Source organism: Antennarius striatus, chromosome 7 (genome assembly GCF_040054535.1).
Source record: "Antennarius striatus isolate MH-2024 chromosome 7, ASM4005453v1, whole genome shotgun sequence".
Classification (NCBI taxonomy): Eukaryota; Metazoa; Chordata; class Actinopteri; order Lophiiformes; family Antennariidae; genus Antennarius; species Antennarius striatus.
This window is the reverse complement of record NC_090782.1, coordinates 15,368,626-15,387,762: the sequence shown is the minus strand read 5'-3', so window position 1 is coordinate 15,387,762 and position 19,137 is coordinate 15,368,626.

Genomic DNA, 19,137 nt, shown 5'->3' with positions numbered 1-19,137 from the left:
GCAGTAAAAAGTCTTGTTTGAATGACAAAAATTAAGGATTAGCTGATGACAGCAATCTGGCATGAAAAGACATAGTTTCATTACTTTGTAATTATCCTGCATCAAACATGGGTTTTGTGTGTATAAGCCATGTAAGAGAGCAATGCCCCCCGCCCCCCCCCCCCCCAGCTGGTCAAATACTGCAGCTTTGTAACTGACTTTAAGATCTACACACTATGACACTCCAGTAACCTCTTAAACAACAGGTTTATGCATTAAGGGATCAACAAAATGCATCTCTCACAATAAAGCTAGCTAATATTTCAACAATGCAAGAAAACAGCTAATTCAGTTTGGGTTTTGAGAGATCAGATGAATACATTTGTTATGCAATTTCACTTGCACCACATGGGTAAGTTTATGTAGAGACATAATTAAACAATTGGTTGCACTGTAAGCCCAGTCAACTTGGAGATGGTGTTTCACCAATCCAGTCACACAATTCACTTCCCAACACAGGCATACTTCCTTGTTACTTAGCATTCCTGGAATTTGATACTTCTATATCATAAACTTGACATCCCCCTCCTCCAAAAAAACCTGATATATACAATTAGAAACATGCATCTGCATTTTCAATGCAAAAAACAAAACAAAACTTAGCCATAGTAAATAAGTAAACAAATGAAAGCACAATTATTTCATGATTCAAGCATTAAAAGGTCAATGGGGGGTATTTGTCAAAATTAGGCAAACGGGATAAAGACAACATCCCACGCAAAAACTAGGGCCATTGATCAGGCTGCTGTTGCATCTGCTACTGCTATAGAATGCCAAAGTAAATTTGTGTGTGAGTGTGTGTGTGAGGGGGAATGTTTCAATGGTGCATTTCCTTGATCTTTTATTATAGCCTCATTGTTGGCTTCCAGCCCAATTATCTTATTTCAGAGGCATTTCATGTTTCATGTGTGTCTATTGTCATTGTTTGCAAAGTAACAACGCAACCTACGCGCAATGTGGCTTCGGAAATTCCTTTTGTTGTATCTGAGAGCACTTGTAAAAGTATGTGTGTGAGTGTCTGTGTGTGAGTTTACAGCCATATCTGCATCCGCCTTGGGTTCAGTCTCATTTCCGTATGGACAGTTCCAAAATAGCTTGTCCCCCTCCCTCATATACAGTATACACCCTGCAAACACACACAGCAGACACATTCACACACTTGCTGCTTCCTCTGAATACAAGAGTACATCTATCAATACTGGACTTGGACTTTCTATCTCATCCTGAGATAGCAAGAGGAAAGGAACTGGACCAGCACCACATGCACAAAGAAATATTAGATATGTTATTTGTTTCATGCTTGTTAAATCAGATTCACTCAGTCAAAGACACAGGAAAATTTTAAAATGTGAATTCCTTATTCACAAGTGAAGTTACATTTTGATTGCCATTTGGTTTTTCAACCAGAAAAGGGTGCATCCACCAGGCCCATATGTATATTGAATGCATTACATAAAACATCTGCAGAGATGATTTATGAACTAGTATGAAGCATGTATCATTTCAAGCATGTGTTACAGCACCGATACATTTCTTTGTACATTTCTATCAGTAGAATAGTGTGAAACATTTGGCATACACATGGATGACATGCTAACAGTACAGGAAGCCTCTTGTCAATCAATTCCCCTCTCCGAAGCCCGGCACATTACTTTTAAAATCAAATAAGATTTTCTTTATTGTTTTTCAGAAACTTTGAAACATACTGTCTGATCAGTGGTAAAACTATTCTATTTTCTTGGTTTTGTGATATATGTGGAGCCAAAGCTTCACAATACACACAATGAGCATGCAACTCGCAAAGACAAAGACACCAACATAGACTGTTGACAGCGTTGGACAATATATACCCTCATGTAGAAAACATAAAAAATTCATCGTACGATGTGAATTGGACTGTTTCAGGTGTATGGTATTACACAATAATAATATTAACAATAAAATAATACTGTATATTATATATTAACAACAATATAGACAAATAACTGTAGCTATTGCAAAAGGCAGAATTGTTTTTAATTATTCAAATTTTATGTATTTCAGCCAGCTGGGATAGACTCTAGCTCCTTGCAACCCGCAACAGTGGATGAAGCAGTGAAGAAAATGGATTCATGAATTCTGGTTTACCTTATAATAAAATTCTGGATTTAATTTGACAACAATATATTGTCTAACTGATCTGAACCTTCAAAATGAAATATGGCTGTAACGTAGGTGATTAGAAGATACAGTATGCCTTTGAAAGTTATAAATTAACATTAAAAGGAAATGTTTCAGTAATCAGTCTTAAATTTTGAGAGCTTTAAGAGTATATGTACTGTAATTTAAAAAAAAAAAAATTGTTCTAGCCATAGTTGTTATACATGTTAGTGATGTAAAAAAAAATCTTAAGAATCCAAAGTATTTATCTGAAGGTTTAAGATCTCTGTTTTCATTTTTCAATGTCAAATGTATAATGTTTGTAAAAATCATACATTTGACAGGCTGACAGACGAGGTTAGACAGGAATCTCCATGGACTATGATGTTTGCAGATGACATTGTGATCTGCAGTGAGAGCAGGGAACAGGTGGAGGAGAAGCGAGAGACGTGGATGTTTGTCCTGGAAAGGAGAGGAATGAAGGTTAGCCGCAGTAAGACAGAGTACATGTGTGTGAATGACAGGGACCCAAGTGGAAGAGTGAGGTTACAGGGAGTAGAGATCAAGAAGGTGGAGGATTTTAAGTACTTAGGGTCAACAGTCCAGAGCAATAGAGTGTGGAAAAGAGGTGAAGAAGTGTGTACAGGCGGGATGGAACGGGTGGAGGAAAGTGTCAGGTGTGATGTGTGATAGAAGAGTTTCAGCTAAAATGAAAGGAAAGATGTACAAAACTGTGGTGAGACCAGTGATGTTATTTGGTCTAGAGACAGTGTCACTGAAGAAAAGACAGGAGACAGAGCTGGAGGCAGCAGAGATGAAGATGCTGAAGTTCTCTTTGGGAGTGACCAGGATGGACAGGATCAGGAATGAGTACATCAGAGGGACAGCACATGTTAGAGGTTTTGGGGATAAAGTCAGAGAGGCCAGACTGAGATGGTGTGGACATGTCCAGAGGAGAGATAGTGAATATATTGGTAGAAGGATGCTGAGTTTTGAACTGCCAGGCAGGAGGCCTAGAGGAAGACCAAAGAGGAGGTTTATGGATGTAGTGAGAGAGGACATGAAGGTAGTTGGTGTGATTGAAGAGGATGCAGAAGACAGGAGGCAACTGATTCGCTGTGGCGACCCCTGAAGGGAAAAGCCGAAATGCGAAGACGAATAAGTAATGTATGATTTTTGTAATACAGATTCAGTGTTATAATTTTGAAGTTCCTCTCAAATAATAAACACCTGCAATCCCTCAAATCAACTCTGGCGATATGTATACTTCCTCAAATGGTTTCTGTCTGTGAAAATTATCATATTACAGAAAACAAAATGCAAGCACATAGTTCTTTGCGGAAAAAATGTGTTGTACGGCCCATCTGTGGATATTTCTGCATTTGCATGCTTGCGTGTGGTTATGACGGTCTCGAAGTGTGAATGAGTTTCCATATGGTTCCTGTTTCACTCCTCTGTACTGGCTGTTTGATGAAGTTTGAAACATGGAAATCCAGGCATAATCTCCTATCCTATCTCTTGCGATCAACAAATGTAGAAGCTGGAAGTGCGGAAGAGAGGAAATACAAGGCACACACTCAAACACACAAACACAAGTGCTCAGTTTATATAGTCGTGCAGAATTTTAACTGACATGAATCGTCAAGTGCTCACATTACACTCACATGAGAATGTCCAAATTTAACTGTATGTAAACCACCACACAATTTTCCAACACATAAACAAACATGATCCACACACACACACACACACACCTGCATCTACATAAACATTCATGCAATTAGTACATAACTATAGTGGTGGGGGCTTTTGCAGACTCTGGAAATCTGAATATGAACATTTTCTTCTCCAGTCTGGAGTCTTTCACTTTCGTATCATTTACATATAAGTAGTGTAGCTTCTTCAGATTAAAGGAAATCTGTTTAATCAAACTGGAAGAAACATGTCTCACAATGAAAACAAATCATTGTCACACTTTCATTGGTCAGTCTCCTCTAAACACACCCTGTAATGGGATCCTGTCAGTTACCTCCCTTTCATTTAAATGCTCATGTTTATTTTGTAAGAGGAGACACTTCTGTCCAGCGGTAAAAAAACTCAATTTGCAAAGAAACATGCCAATGGCTAAAAGTCTGTGAATAAAATGGAGATTACATGTCAAGTGGCATCATAAACACTTCATTTAAGCAGACATGGAAAACATCACATCCTCACATCTGAAAGCTTTAGAGATTTTATTTTTTCTTTTGATTGGGCATTATCCAAGCACAGCAAACAATTTTCTGGGTTAAAAACATTCTTCTTTTCTCTGGATCAAGCTCCTTATATAGTATGTAATGTTTGACAGAGTACTTATATACAGAAACATTTCATTTCATAGTTATTCCTGTGTCAGTTGAATGTCTACTAGACCATTTATATTTTGTTTTCAACAAGAATCTATTTGTGAAAGATGCAATATATCCATGTCTACCAATGTGCTTTTACATTATATCACAAAGAACAAAATATTGTATAATTTTAATTGCAAAAATAATTATGTAAGTGCTTTTTCAGTCTACTTTCTTTAGTCCATTCAGCACTTATAGCATAAATCTTGCATGAAAATTTTGTGAAAGCCCTGTTATGCTGGAGCTCAGCCTAGCTCCGGAACGCAGGATGGAAGACTTTTTCCTGGGTCTGCTTTAAGTCCTGAGCTCCACTGCCCCACCCCCATCCTCCATGGCCGCTCACAGCCGGCAGGGCTCCGAGAGCTGGACCCACTAGCCTCCACAGATATTTCCTGAGGAAAACATATCACCTCAGGCTAGACCAGTTGGCTGACTATGCTGAGGCAGCAGCATTACCCCCACCCCCCATTTCACTCTGTTTATGTATCATTCTCTTTCTCTTTTCTGGCATTTTCTCTTTTCTTATAAACTGAACTCACTTCTGTCTTGAGCTATCTGAGGGCAAAAATACAAACAACAAAGGGCAGAAATTAATTTCAAATACAAACAACTGATTTTTACAATATGACAAGATTTTTAGTTAAAAAAAACAACGTGAAAATCCCCTTCCAGTCATTGACATTCATCAGAGGGTTCTCAACCCTGAATGATAATTATTTTGTATCAAAACAAGTCTTTGGGTTGAAGAAGAAAAATTAAATTTCACATGTGCAAAATACATTATCAAGTTATTTTATTATTATTATTATTATTACTGTTATTTCTTAGGACTTAATGGCTCATCTGTAAAGTATGGAGTGCAGAATAAGGAACTGATTGCAGTGGAAGTTACTAACATTGATATGGTACTTACAAAGTGATAGATGATTTTTAAAATTTTTATATCAGAATATTATATCAGAAAAAAACCCATTAAGTATTTCAATAAACACACGCATCCAATTCACCTCTCAGAAATTAAAAAAAACTTGTTGAGTCACAAACACCCTTAATTGAATTTCAAATGCTGTAAAGTGTCTCATGTAATGTGCTTTAGTTTTCCAGAAATAGACAGTAGCGTATAGAATTCATTGACAATTCAGTCCAGGTATTAATATCATCTGACTACAGTATTATAATATGAACTGTTAAAATTGTTGTTGGTTGTGATACGGAAATAATTTCTCTTTGCTTGTGTAAAAAAGTCTTCATCATTAAGTGACCTTACTTATTGCCTTTCATTTCTTTTTTGTTTATTTTCTTGAACGTGCGGCAGGTTAAGGTACAGACAAGACCATCACGGCTTTTGGCAAACATTCTCATCCTTGAACATCTTTGAAAGATGCTAAGGAAAGGAAGAACTGATATGTTTTAGGAGGGAAGGAACCCTGTGGTGTGATAGTAAAACAGAGAGACATGTTAAACGCATTGATTGATTTCTTTCCTTGTATTTTTTTCCAATGAAAGTGGTCTAAGACTAAAGTCTGCTTTCTTTTCTTCCCAATATTCTCCTAAATATTTCTGGAACAAATTGAGGCTCATGGAAAACTATAAATTCAGAGATTTGATTGCTTGTAAACAGTCCAATACATCACATTAGTATCTTGGAAAACCTGAACTTGTTATTAAACTCCTTTGTCTCATATCAAGCTACTAAAAGCACAATACATGAATAGTTCAGGTAGAAATTTTCCTTTAGTAGTTTAACCAATTTATTGAAATGAGCATGCCATTTTAGATACTTTTAAATGTCAGTATAATAGGGAATCGGTCAGTGTTTGTTTCCATGTAATCACCACTCACATGTATGTGTGTGTGTGTGTGTGTGTGTGTGTGTGTGTGTGTGTGTGTGTGTGTGTGTGTGTGTGTGTGTGTGTGTGTGTGTGTGTGTGTGTGTGTGTGTGTGTGTGTGTGTGTGTGTGTGCGTGTGTGTGTAATATATACTGTATATATGCGCTAACACTGAACGATGAACTCTGAATGTCTTGCTATTGGATGTTAATTATTGGTGCTCCACGGTTCTCTCGCCTATAAGTTAGCTGCACAAATCCTCGTGATCTGCAAAAGCGGAAGAAGTGGTCAAGAAGATGAATGGATAAAGATGAATTGTCGGTTGAAATAACAGACACTTCATGGAAATGGAACAGAGAAATCAAACACAAAGGGGTGCATTGTAGTTTTGATTACAAGGAAGCACATCAGCGTGTTATTCACTGAAGTATGATCGAATACCTCAGTGGTTTAAAGCTTGGCTTAGCATCTACACGTCCGAGAATAAAAATTAATTCAGCAGAGGGCAGTGATGTAAAAGTGACGTGTGTGTGTGTGTGTGTGTGTGTGTGTGTGTGTGTGTGTGTGTGTGTGTGTGTGTGTGTGTGTGTGTTTGTACATGTATGGGGATCAAGAGAACAACAGCAAAAAATAATTTTCCTTGCCTTAGTCTTGATGGTGACCAAGAGTCAAATTCATTCATTCATTCATTCATTCATTCATTCATTCATTCATTCATTCATTCATTCATTCATTCACAACACCTACTTCCTTCGCCGTCGCAGGTTGCAGGATTGCTTGAGCATATCCCAGTGGACTGAAGGCGTGAGGCATAGTACATTCTGGGTGAGACGCCAGTGTACCGTGGCAAGAGTCAAATTTATAAGCGCAAATAATTTCAAATTAAAAAGGATTAAAGTTTGAAGTCATCATTCAGACTGGTAGACAATGGTAACATTATCCTGAAGCAAATCACTGCTTGCCTTTAAAATTGTATGGAAATAAAAAGATCCTGGTACCCACTAGAGGAGGAGATGTGTTAATAGTAAGAAAAGTGACTCAGAACGAAATGTTTTAGATATGCACACTCAGAATCATGGCCATTTATTATATGCTTCTGTTATCATATCAAGTTTAGGCATAAACTAAAACATAGAGCTGCTTCATTCACATGGATGGACAAAACAGAATAGAATATAAAGCAACATGTCAGTAAAGGTTTGGAGGCATAGGGCTACCAGTCAACAAGAGTAACAAAAATACAAAGACCAGTTACTAATTTTTGTCGTTAATTAAAACCATTGGATAAGTCACATTTATTTATGACTTACATATATTGGTTTTTTAATGCCTGTTTTATTTTATTTTTGAAAGGTTTGTTGAGATATTTCACAGAGTATATGAATTGGCACACCTCTTCTTCTTCTTCTTCTTTTCCTTTCGGCTTTTCCCTTCAGGGGTCGCCACAGCGAATCAATGTCCTCCATCTAGCCCTGTCCTTTGAATCCTCTTCTCTCACACCAACTACCTTCATGTCTTCCCTCATTACATCCATAAACCTCCTCTTTGGTCTTCCTCTAGGCCTCCTGCCTGGCAGTTCAAAACTCAGCATCCTTCTACCAATATATTCACTATCTCTCCTCTGGACATGTCCAAACCATCTCAGTCTGGCCTCTCTGACTTTATCTCCAAGACCTCTAACATGTGCTGTCCCTCTGATGTACTCATTCCTGATCCTATCCTTCCTGGTCACTCCCAGAGAGAACCTCAGCATCTTCATCTCTGCTACCTCCAGCTCTGTCTCCTGTCTTTTCTTCAGTGACACTGTCTCTAGACCAAACAACATCGCTGGTCTCACCACAGTTTTGTACACCTTTCCTTTCATTTTAGCTGAAACTCTTCTATCACACATCACACCTGACACTTTCCTCCACCCGTTCCATCCTGCCTGGACACGCTTCTTCACCTCTTTTCCACACTCTCCATTGCTCTGGACTGTTGAGCCTAAGTACTTAAAATCCTCCACCTTCTTGATCTCTTCTCCCTCTAACCTCACTCTTCCACTTGGGTCCCTCTCATTCACACACATGTACTCTGTCTTACTGCGGCTAACCTTCATTCCTCTCCTTTCCAGGACAAACCTCCACCTCTCTAGCTTCTCCTCCACCTGTTCCCTGCTCTCACTGCAGATCACAATGTCATCTGCAAACATCATAGTCCATGGAGATTCCTGTCTAACCTCGCCTGTCAGCCTGTCCATCACCATGGCAAACAAGAAGGGGCTCAGAGCTGATCCCTGATGCAGTCCCACCTCCACCTTGAACTCCTCTGTCACACCTACAGCACACCTCACCACTGTCTTACAGTCTTCATACATGTCCTGCACCGTTCTAACATACTTCTCTGCCACTCCAGACTTCCTCATACAATACCACAGTTCCTCTCTGGGCACCCTGTCATAAGCTTTCTCCAGATCTACAAAAACACAATGCAGCTCCCTCTGGCCTTCTCTGTACTTCTCTATCAACATCCTCAGAGCAAATACTGCATCTGTAGTACTCTTTTTTGGCATGAAACCATACTGCTGCTCACAAATGTTCACTTCTGCCCTTAGTCTAGCTTCCACTACTCTCTCCCATAACTTCATTGTATGGCTCATCAGCTTTATTCCTCTGTAGTTGCCACAACTCTGCACATCTCCCTTGTTCTTAAAAATGGGCACCAGCACACTTCTCCTCCATTCCTCAGGCATCTTCTCACTATCTAAGATCCTGTTGAACAACCCAGTCAGAAACTCTACCGCCACCTCTCCTAGACCCTTCCAAACCTCTACAGGTATATCATCAGGACCGACTGCCTTTCCACTCTTCATCCTCTTCAGTGCCCTCCTCACTTCATCCTGACTAATCTTTGCTACATCCTGGTCCACAACAGTCACCTCTTCTAGTCTTTGTTCCCTCTCATTTTCCACGTTCATCAACTCTTCAAAGTACTCTTTCCATCTTCCCATCACACTACTGGCACCTGTCAATAGACTTCCATCCCTATCCTTAATCACCCTAACCTGCTGCACGTCCTTCCCATCTCTGTCTCTCTGTCTTGCCAACCGGTATAGATCAGTCTCTCCCTCCTTACTGTCCAACCTAGCATACAAGTCATCATAAGCTTCTTGTTTGGCCTTTGCTACCTCTACCTTCACCTTACGCTGCATCTCCCTGTACTCCTGTCTACTCTCCTCAGTCCTCTCAGTGTCCCACTTCCTCTTGGCTAACCTCTTTCTCTGTATACACTCCTGTACCTCCTCATTCCACCACCAAGTCTCCTTATCTACTTTCCTTCCAGATGACACACCAAGTACTCTCCTACCTGTCTCCCTGATCACATTAGCTGTAGTTGTCCAGTCATCTGGAAGCACCTCCTGACCACCCAGAGCTTGTCTTAACTCCTTCCTAAAAGTCATGCAACACTCTTCCTTTTTCAGCTTCCACCATTTCGTCTTCTGCTCTGCCTTTGCCCTCTTCATCTTCCTCACCACCAGAGTCATCCTACACACCACCATCCTATGCTGTTTGGCTACACTCTCACCTACCACTACTTTGCAGTCACTGATCTCTTTCAGGTTACACCGTCTACACAAGATGTAGTCTACCTGTGTGCTCCTACCGCCACTCTTATAAGTCACTCTATGTTCCTGCCTCTTCTGGAAGAAAGTATTCACTACAGCCATTTCCATCCTTTTTGCAAAGTCAACTACCATCTGTCCTTCTGCGTTCCTCTCCTGGATACCAAACCTGCCCATCACCTCCTCATCACCTCTGTTTCCTGCACCAACATGTCCATTGAAGTCTGCTCCAATGACAACTCTCTCACTTCTAGGCATGCTCTGCATCACTTCATCAAGGTCCGACCAGAATTTCTCCTTCTCCTCCAGCTCACATCCTACCTGTGGAGCATACCCGCTAACAACATTGAACATCACACCTTCTATTTCTAGCTTCAGACTCATCACTCTATCTGACACTCTTTTTACCTCCAGGACATTCCTAACAAACTCCTCCTTCAAGATAACTCCTACTCCGTTTCTCTTCCCATCTACACCATGATAGAACAACTTGAACCCTGCTCCTAAACTTCTAGCCTTGCTACCTTTCCACCTGGTCTCCTGGACACACAGTATGTCTACCTTCCTCCTCTGCATCATGTCAACCAACTCTCTACCTTTTCCTGTCATAGTTCCAACATTCAACGTCCCTACTCTCAGTCCTATACTCTTGGTGTTCCTCTTCTCTTTCTTCGTGCGAACGCACTTTCCTCCTCTCCTTCTTCGACCAACAGTAATCCAATTTCCACCGGCGCCCTGTAGGTCAACAGCGCCGATGGCGGTCGTTGTTAACCCGGGCCTCGACCGATCCGGTATGGAAGTCATAGGTTTGATTCGCATATTTGATTTGGCAAAAGTTTTACGCCGGATGCCCTTCCTGACGCAACCCTCTGTATTTATCCGGGCTTGGGACCGGCACAATAAGACACTGGCTTGTGTCCTCTTGCGGCTACATTATGAATTGGCACACCTATGCAGATAATTTTCTAGAATGCAAAACTTTTTGTATTATAAGGAATGATTTAGGAGTTCGGTACACACACTTTCATAAAAAATATACAAATGATATAGGTATCCTCCCAAAAAAAGTCCTGGGCTACAATGGCCACTCTCCACATAGCACAAACAAAGTATTGTGAGTATGTCCAGTTTTTTTTTTTATATACAAAAAGTTAATACTGTAGCTTTAAAAATGAATTTCTAAGATTTGAGCCATCAATCATTTTGTAATTTAAAATGGCAGCTATTACACTTTGGTTCAAAACTATTCAGTCATCATTTGACCCAGGTGTGCTTTCCACCCTAGACTGTCGCTGAGGCCAGGGGGAGTCAAGGCAAAGAGGTCCATTACACCTCATGGTCTGTCTCAGCCAGCGTCAGGACAATCCCACTTAGTATGAAGGATGGCTCTATCTGTCTGCTGTCTCATTCTGCTTGTCCGAATGCCCCCGCTGGCCCCAGCTTACCTGCCCACCGACAACTGTGATTTGTCAAGATATGATCCCAGAAATGATAATTGATTTAATTGGAGGTGATAAATGAAGGACTTATATGGAGCATGGATCATAAGTTGGTGACAGTCTGGGGATAATGGGTGAAGTTTATGGGTCAAAAGCCAGAGTGGTCTTGTTGTGAGATTAAAGTCATTGCTGAAGCAGTTTATTTAGTCCATGATGGTCTATTTTATTTTATTTTTATTTTTTGGGGGGGGGGGTCTTCCAGGACACATTTTGTCAGTCAGTGTATGGTTCAGCTTTGTGTATGTGTGTATGTCTTTGTACATATGTATGTATGTATTTATGTATATATGTATGTATGTAAGTGTATCACTCTATTTTGTTGCTACATTTTTATGTGTTGTTTAGGCACACGATGAGTGGAAATCATGTTACTCAGGCCTCAACAGGGTCACAATGTATTTTATAGATTATATAAAATTCTGTGAATAATGTCAAGGGCATGATTGTACACACGGTTATTGGATATTATTAACTCCATTGAGCATTGGCATGTCAACATACTGTAGATGGTGCTACTGGTAATATGTAGTCACTGGTACCGCTGGGTTCACTTCATATGAACTTTTTCCAGAGTTTATCCAACAAATAAGCACAGATTTCACCAGACAGGTGAAATACATGTACACAAATCATAGAAAAGATAGTAAATCTACAAGGTCTAAAATCCACTAGCAATTACTGGTGTGCTGCCGTCCAGGATTTGTTCAGAAATTAACATGCCCTGGTCTATTTTTGGAACTGTTTTTTTTCCAAATTCAAGGTTATGAACTATTCATGGTATTAAATTAATCTGTGAACAGATCACTGAAGATTAACGTTTTTGTCATCAACATGATATGAGAGCAAATGCCCAGTGATTTTTAGCAATTCATTACTTCCAGACTCTTTTTATTTATTTGTATAGTTTTGCCACTGTGAAAATCTTACCTGTCTGTATTTCAGCTAATAAATTAGAGCATGAACTTCTGGACTGTTATAAAACATGTTCACCCACATGTCTACAAATACATATCTTTTTGAGTATGTGTTCAATCTTGCATTTTCATTTTTCTTTTTCTCATAAGTTTAAATAAGCAGTCTGCTTCCGTTTAAACACAGAGTGATTCTGTGGTGAACACAAAAAAAATCCTGCAACAGGAAGGCCCCAACGAGGTCCTGTTTGATGGATTGGTTCTCATTGGCGTTCCACAGGTTATAGATGCCACGTTACTGTGTGCATGTGCGTGTGCGTGTGTGTGTGTGTGTGTGTGTGTGTGTGTGTGTGTGTGTGTGTGTGTGTGTGTGTGTGCATTTGCAAAGAGAGAGAAATACTTTAAAACAAATGCAGTGTATACAGTAAATATTCCCTCCCTTCCTTGCACATGGCAATGAAATGACAAGTTTGGCAAGTGATTTTATGTTGCAGCCAGACTTGGCAGCCACACTCCAGGATTTAAGAAATTCTACCTCTAAAGACAAAATCTGTTTTAACATTCCTTGAGTGAAACCTCTGTGCAAACGCATTGAAACAATCTGCAATCAATCAACTTGGAGGAAAATATTTTTGATCTGTGTTTGAAACCAGCAAACTTATTCTTTAAAAAGATTGATAAAGTCTTCATCTGAAATGAACATGGTTACTAAATTTGTCTTTTGGTACAATGCTGTTTTTAGTTTAGTCTTTTTCTCAGTGTAAAAAAAATACATAACCTGTCTTTCCTTCCAACATATCCTCTTGTCTCCCCACCACATGTACCTTTCTGTTTCTATCTCTTTCCTGTTTCAGAGTCTGCGGGGAGAGGAAGCTGAGGAAAAGAGGAAAACCAAACAGCTTGTTTGAGACAGATGAGATGAGTCGTGGGTCTGACATACAGCTGAGACAGGAAAAGAATGAGGTAAAAGTAGGTGGAATGTGATCAAGAAAAGAAAGAGGAGCACTTAATTTGCGGAAACAAAGGGAACAGGAAAGAGATATGATTGGTTCAGCAGAAGGAGACGGGAGTGACAGAAAGTGATAGGGCATCTAGGAAGACAGTAGTAGTAAATGCAAAGGTTATGAGAACAAGATATAAGAGGACAGGGAGAAGACGATGGACCAAAAAGAAGAAGGAAAGGGCCAAGGAAGAAACAGACCGTTAGTAGGGTGTTGGCTGCCAAGATCCGATTTCCACATTCTTCCTATCGCCACACCTAAATCCTTAATTTTGTGGCCACAGACAAAGTACTGCAAAGACCACAGCACTCCTGCTAGCCGGCAATTTAGCTGCTGAAAATCTTGCTGTTTAAATTGGTCAGCGACCCAGACTGCATGCGACTGGGGTTTTGGAGCGAGCGAGGGAGAATGGAGGAACAAAAAATAATACCAGGAAAAAAAAGGAGAGACAAATGAGAGAAAATGCTTTTCAGAATTTGAGCTTGGCGAGGGCAACTGAGAAAATAAATACCTTCATTTCTGCAAATCAAATCGCCACCACACCATCAGTGTGTCAAATGTTTTGTGGAGGGAGAGTGGCGCCTACAATTTTTTCAGAGGAGATAGAGTGTTATATTTGACGATACCATGTCTGCCCCAGTTACAGTACAGTATTTTGTTCAGGTACTTAGGCCAAATAATGAGTGAAGGCCTCCTCATTATCCATTGTATATATGTGTGTGCGTGTGTGTGTGTGTGTGTGTGTGTGTGTGTGTGTGTGTGTGTGTGTGTGTGTGTGTGTGTGTGTGTGTGTGTGTGTGTGTGTGTGTGTGTGTGTGTGTGTGTGTGTGTGTGTGTGTGTGTGTGTTGGCAGTGAACAGCACAAGCGGTTAAGTGACTTGAGGTGTGTATGTGGAGAGGTGGGGGTATGGTTGTCTATGAAATAGAAAACTCAGAGATAACATCATTTTCCTGGAGGTCAATGGACCTCAAACCCCCCACACCCCCAACCACTCCACCCAACATGCTGTCTCGGATCAATAAACCTCTATTTTCTCCCCCACACAAGGTTTCCCATTCAATACAGCTGCCACTGACTTTAAAAACATGGAAGCATGATCCATTTATTATTGGCTGTTACTATGATCTATCTGCTCACCCCACCCTATCTGCTCACCCACCACTCTTTATGTTGCTGCCTGTTGGGAATGGGGGGTCTCTTTATTTCCTACCCATGCTGCTTATTGACAAGCCATCACTGGAGCCCATCATTCAACACACACTGTACATGAATGTGGAAATATACTGTATGGCATATGCTCATAAGGTTTGCATGAGAGTTATGCAGACATTTCAAATTTTCAAAGCTTCTCTACTTCAAAAGTTTTACCCAGCAAGATTTTGTAGATTTGAACATTGCAAGACCGACAGCTGGGAGTGGAATAACGAACAATCTGACTATCTGGCAATTCTGGGAAAAGCCAGATGGGCTAAGAGGCCATAATGTGACGAAGAGGTAAAATATATTCTGGAAAGCTGGAACACACCATTTGATTGGAGGTGACAAAAACTACAATACCTTCATTGAACAAATGTGTAGAAAGTGGTACTGACCATCATTAGCCCTGCTATCAATTGGGAGTGTCTCAGACGTCAACTAGGAAATGATAAGATGAAATCAAGATAGAAGAAACAAGAGCTGAATCAAAAATGCTATCCAAATGAATAAAGGTCCAACAAAGTGAAAAGGTGGACTAAAAATGCTCTTAAGCTGCAAAATGTTTTGAGTTAATGACATTATCAAATACATATCTCAACATACCAACAACTACCAGAGATACAAAGCAATTAAGGGCAGACAAAAGAAGTTGATGTAAATGTATATATCCTACAATTAGTCTGTGGACAATAACTTTTATGATGACACCTGACTTTTATTGGTGAGTTAGAAGGAACATCCTAGATGAAAAATCTAATGTTGACTAAAATGAGGTCAAATGAAGCTTTCCCTCCTGCTGGTAGGAGATAGCTGATCAGTGAATTGTACTTTGACAGTGCTGCAAATATTTTGACATACCGGTAAAACAAATCCAGGGAAGGCTGCCTTGCTATTCAGAGTAGGTGTGAAAGACGTAACTGAACCTGATTTTTTTTTAGCACAATGAGACCTTTAAGAAATTTTGAATGTATGGAAATATTTATACCATTTGCCAACCTTACCATTCTCTTCATCTTTTTTGTGCCAGTCTACAAGAGTGAATAAGCCTGACTGCTAATTTTTTGGCTATACAGTATATGGATGTTCACTTTTAAAGTTACATCTAACTATGCTTTAATGGGCATTCATTCATTTGTGTCTCTCTTAGAACACAGAGTAGAGAAATTCTCTCTCACACACAGCCTTGCCAAACCCAAACTGGCTCACCATTTTCTCCAGAGGATGAAGCTGTCAGCTTCCTGGCCGCCACAGGCCTGACTCTACCTGACCGCTCCAACTGGAGGTCTTCATTAATGTGGTCCACTATATGCCAACTTTTAATAGCAACACACAACTGTACAAAGTCAGATGATGAAGCCCACTGTTTTATATGAAAAAACAATAATTAAGAATGACTAGGGAAGCTGTCTCACCACATTCTAGAAAAAATACCACACACAACTTTTCTGACTCTTTATTTCTGCCAACCTTCGATGACCTCATCTTTTAACCAACACATAGCCTGTTCTAAAATACTGAAACCATGGGAGGAAATACCATCACCACCCTATTTACCCCTGTGACACATAACAACAAGAAACATGGAGTTTATTTTTTCATTAAAGCAGAGGAAATAAAGTAACCGTTTGAAACATGATGATTTCACACTAAGGTACCATACAAAAGGAAGAAGAGACCTAATGACATACGTCACCTTTAAAACTTGCTTACCATAGGATGTTTTGGAAAGTCAGCATAAAAGGACGAAGACCGATTTTGTCCAGATGATGAATGGGCTAGGCTGATGGGTCACTTCTCCCTTTCTCCCTCTCTTTCTTTCACAATTTTACTCTCATTCCCAACATCATTTTGTCTTCCTCCTTCCTCCCCACCTCTAACTCGAAACCACAATTTGCTCCCTCTGACCGGGGACCCAGAAACAGATTCCACCAAGTGACAGATTTATCGGCATGAGGTGAAATGCCTCAGACCCTCAGTAATGCCAAAAGACCTGCTGCTGGTGAGACGAGATTGAAGCACCGTTTGTATCAGCTGGGGTCCCCGTAAAGGGCGGCCCTTATATATCTTGACAACAGCAGACTGCATCTCATAGAATAATGGTTCACTTCCCTATACAGCTGGAAATCTAGAATATTTTCATTCTTGTTAATATATCTGGATTTCTTTCATGATGTTTCTTCACGTCTGGACAAATGAGTATATGAACCATATGTGTTAGATTTCCCCCGATGGAGAAAAGGCTGGGAGTCATTTTCACCCCTGGCCAACATATCTACCGCCCCATGTCAGGGAGCTGGCTTGAGGTTTGCAGTGACAGAGTTCACAGGTGTAACCCACCCCAACCTGCCAACAAACCACCTCACACAGGGCCCATAATTAATCTGGGTCCAGGACTCACCCACAGATGGTTTCAGCCTATGGGTGGTCCACTGTTAAGAACACACGGATACACACATGCGTGTGCATATATGCTGTGCAGCTTATACATTAAATGCACTACACGCTTTCTCTAGTTCTCCACCAAACACTCACAGGAGCGAACACATCTGTGCTCTGAAAATATACAAAAGATCTACACTTGGCTGCTTTGGGAGCTGCTAGACAGAATAAATGGGCAGTTGCAGGGTTGACTGACTGATTGGCTAACCCAATAACTGACTGATTATGTTATTAATAGGTTGGCTGCCTAACTGATCAAAATGCCTGACATGTAGACATGCTTACTGGATCGCATATTATAACACATTAACTGATTGAGCGACTGGCTTACAGACTCGATGTATGGACAACTGTTGAATTTGTTAGCACACTGACTGACTGGTTTTGTTTTCATTTATATTTACTTCATCAAACATTTGGGCAAACCTTCGTTCAAGGTTTATTGCTTTTTTTGCTGCACTTTTTTTCCCCCTCTGACAGCCAATTTGAGCAACACAACTACCTAACTCATTTGTCAGTATGTGGACAAGATGACTTGCTGGTTGGTCCTCTAACTGTTTGATCAGCTAGCTTTGTAGCTAGATGGTCACCTCCTCCAACTCATTTGGTGGTTTGCTGAATGACTGCTAATGAACTGACAGACAAGCTGTGGAGTCAGGTGTCTGACATACTGACAATCTGGTCCAGTGAATGGTTCAAAGCAGGAGGAACAGCATCCACAAAAATTAACCCACATTTCAATTCTCTTCCTGTTCAAACTCCTGTCAGAAAACTCGCTGACCAAAATCTTTTCTCCATATTTTCTCTCTGTTTAAACTGTGAAATTACTGCATTAATTTCAGTGAGACATGTCACATTGTATAGAATTTAGCTGGTGGTCTAATCTGATGTGAAATGGTTAGGAGTCCAATGAATGGTCAAACACAGTTAAAATAGACATACAGTAATAATAATAATATGGCTGTTGTTTGGAGGGTGACATTATGTCAAGATACTTCCAATACTAAACTAAATTTTTACCAAACCAGGAACTAGAAATGTGGAGCAGAGGAGCAATATAAACAGAAAGGTCTATTGTTTAAATCATTTATGTACTTCGGAAATACTTGTGAATGCTTTTATTATAAATGTTTATTTTTGAAAGCATGGGAAATTTTTTATGTCCTGTATGGTTCATGGTATGACATTCTCTTACTCCTTTTTTTCTGAATAAAAAACCACCATGAGAGACTCCCGAAACCTTTGTTCATATTTTATCTCAGAAAGCGTCATTTTCATTCTGATTTTGACGCCAGAACATGAGGCAATTAGTGATGCAACAGACCAATGTGCACATCTTAAATTAGATGCACCACCAGTTGTAATTGAAGCATTCTTTGATTTAAGTCATATTCTAATTTGATCCTTTTTCTTACGTCCTGCCCCAAATTGGTTGTGAAGGTACCTGAGGGAAGAAAATGTGCACAACTAATTCAATTTCTAGCAAAACCATAATGAAATTCTAAAAAGTCTAAAATTCTTTAAAATTTGAATTCCAGTTTGGTACAATTCATATGGACTAACTATTTCTTCAATTACTGTTGCATGTGATATTATTTATTGTTAACCTTATTTTTCCATAACATTTTAACACTGCCTTTGTAAAGAGACAACAGAGAAAATTAAAAAAAAAACAATTAAAAAAATCACTTACATTAGTAAGCATTTGGATTTTCTAAATTAATTTTTGACTAGCTGTGTAAACTCTTTCCATCAGTGATAAATGGTTAATTAGAACAAACATATTCCTGTAACAAAGAGAAGAACATAAATTTCCAGGTCCAAATTCCTTCAGTCAAAGAGAGGAACTAGGTATAGATAATGTTTCCTAGTGTCCCATGACCAAACATTATGGCACAGTTAATGGTTAGGATCTCTGTATTTACTCTCCATTAAGTCTGAGCACACACAGACAAGCTGTTATAATGAACAAGTGACCTGTGCATAACCCTCTTTTTCAGCCTCTCACTTAGAGGTAAGTAAGCACACACAGCCACACACATATCACCAAAAATTATATGTTCAGGTCTTCACAGAGAGGTAAGTAAATA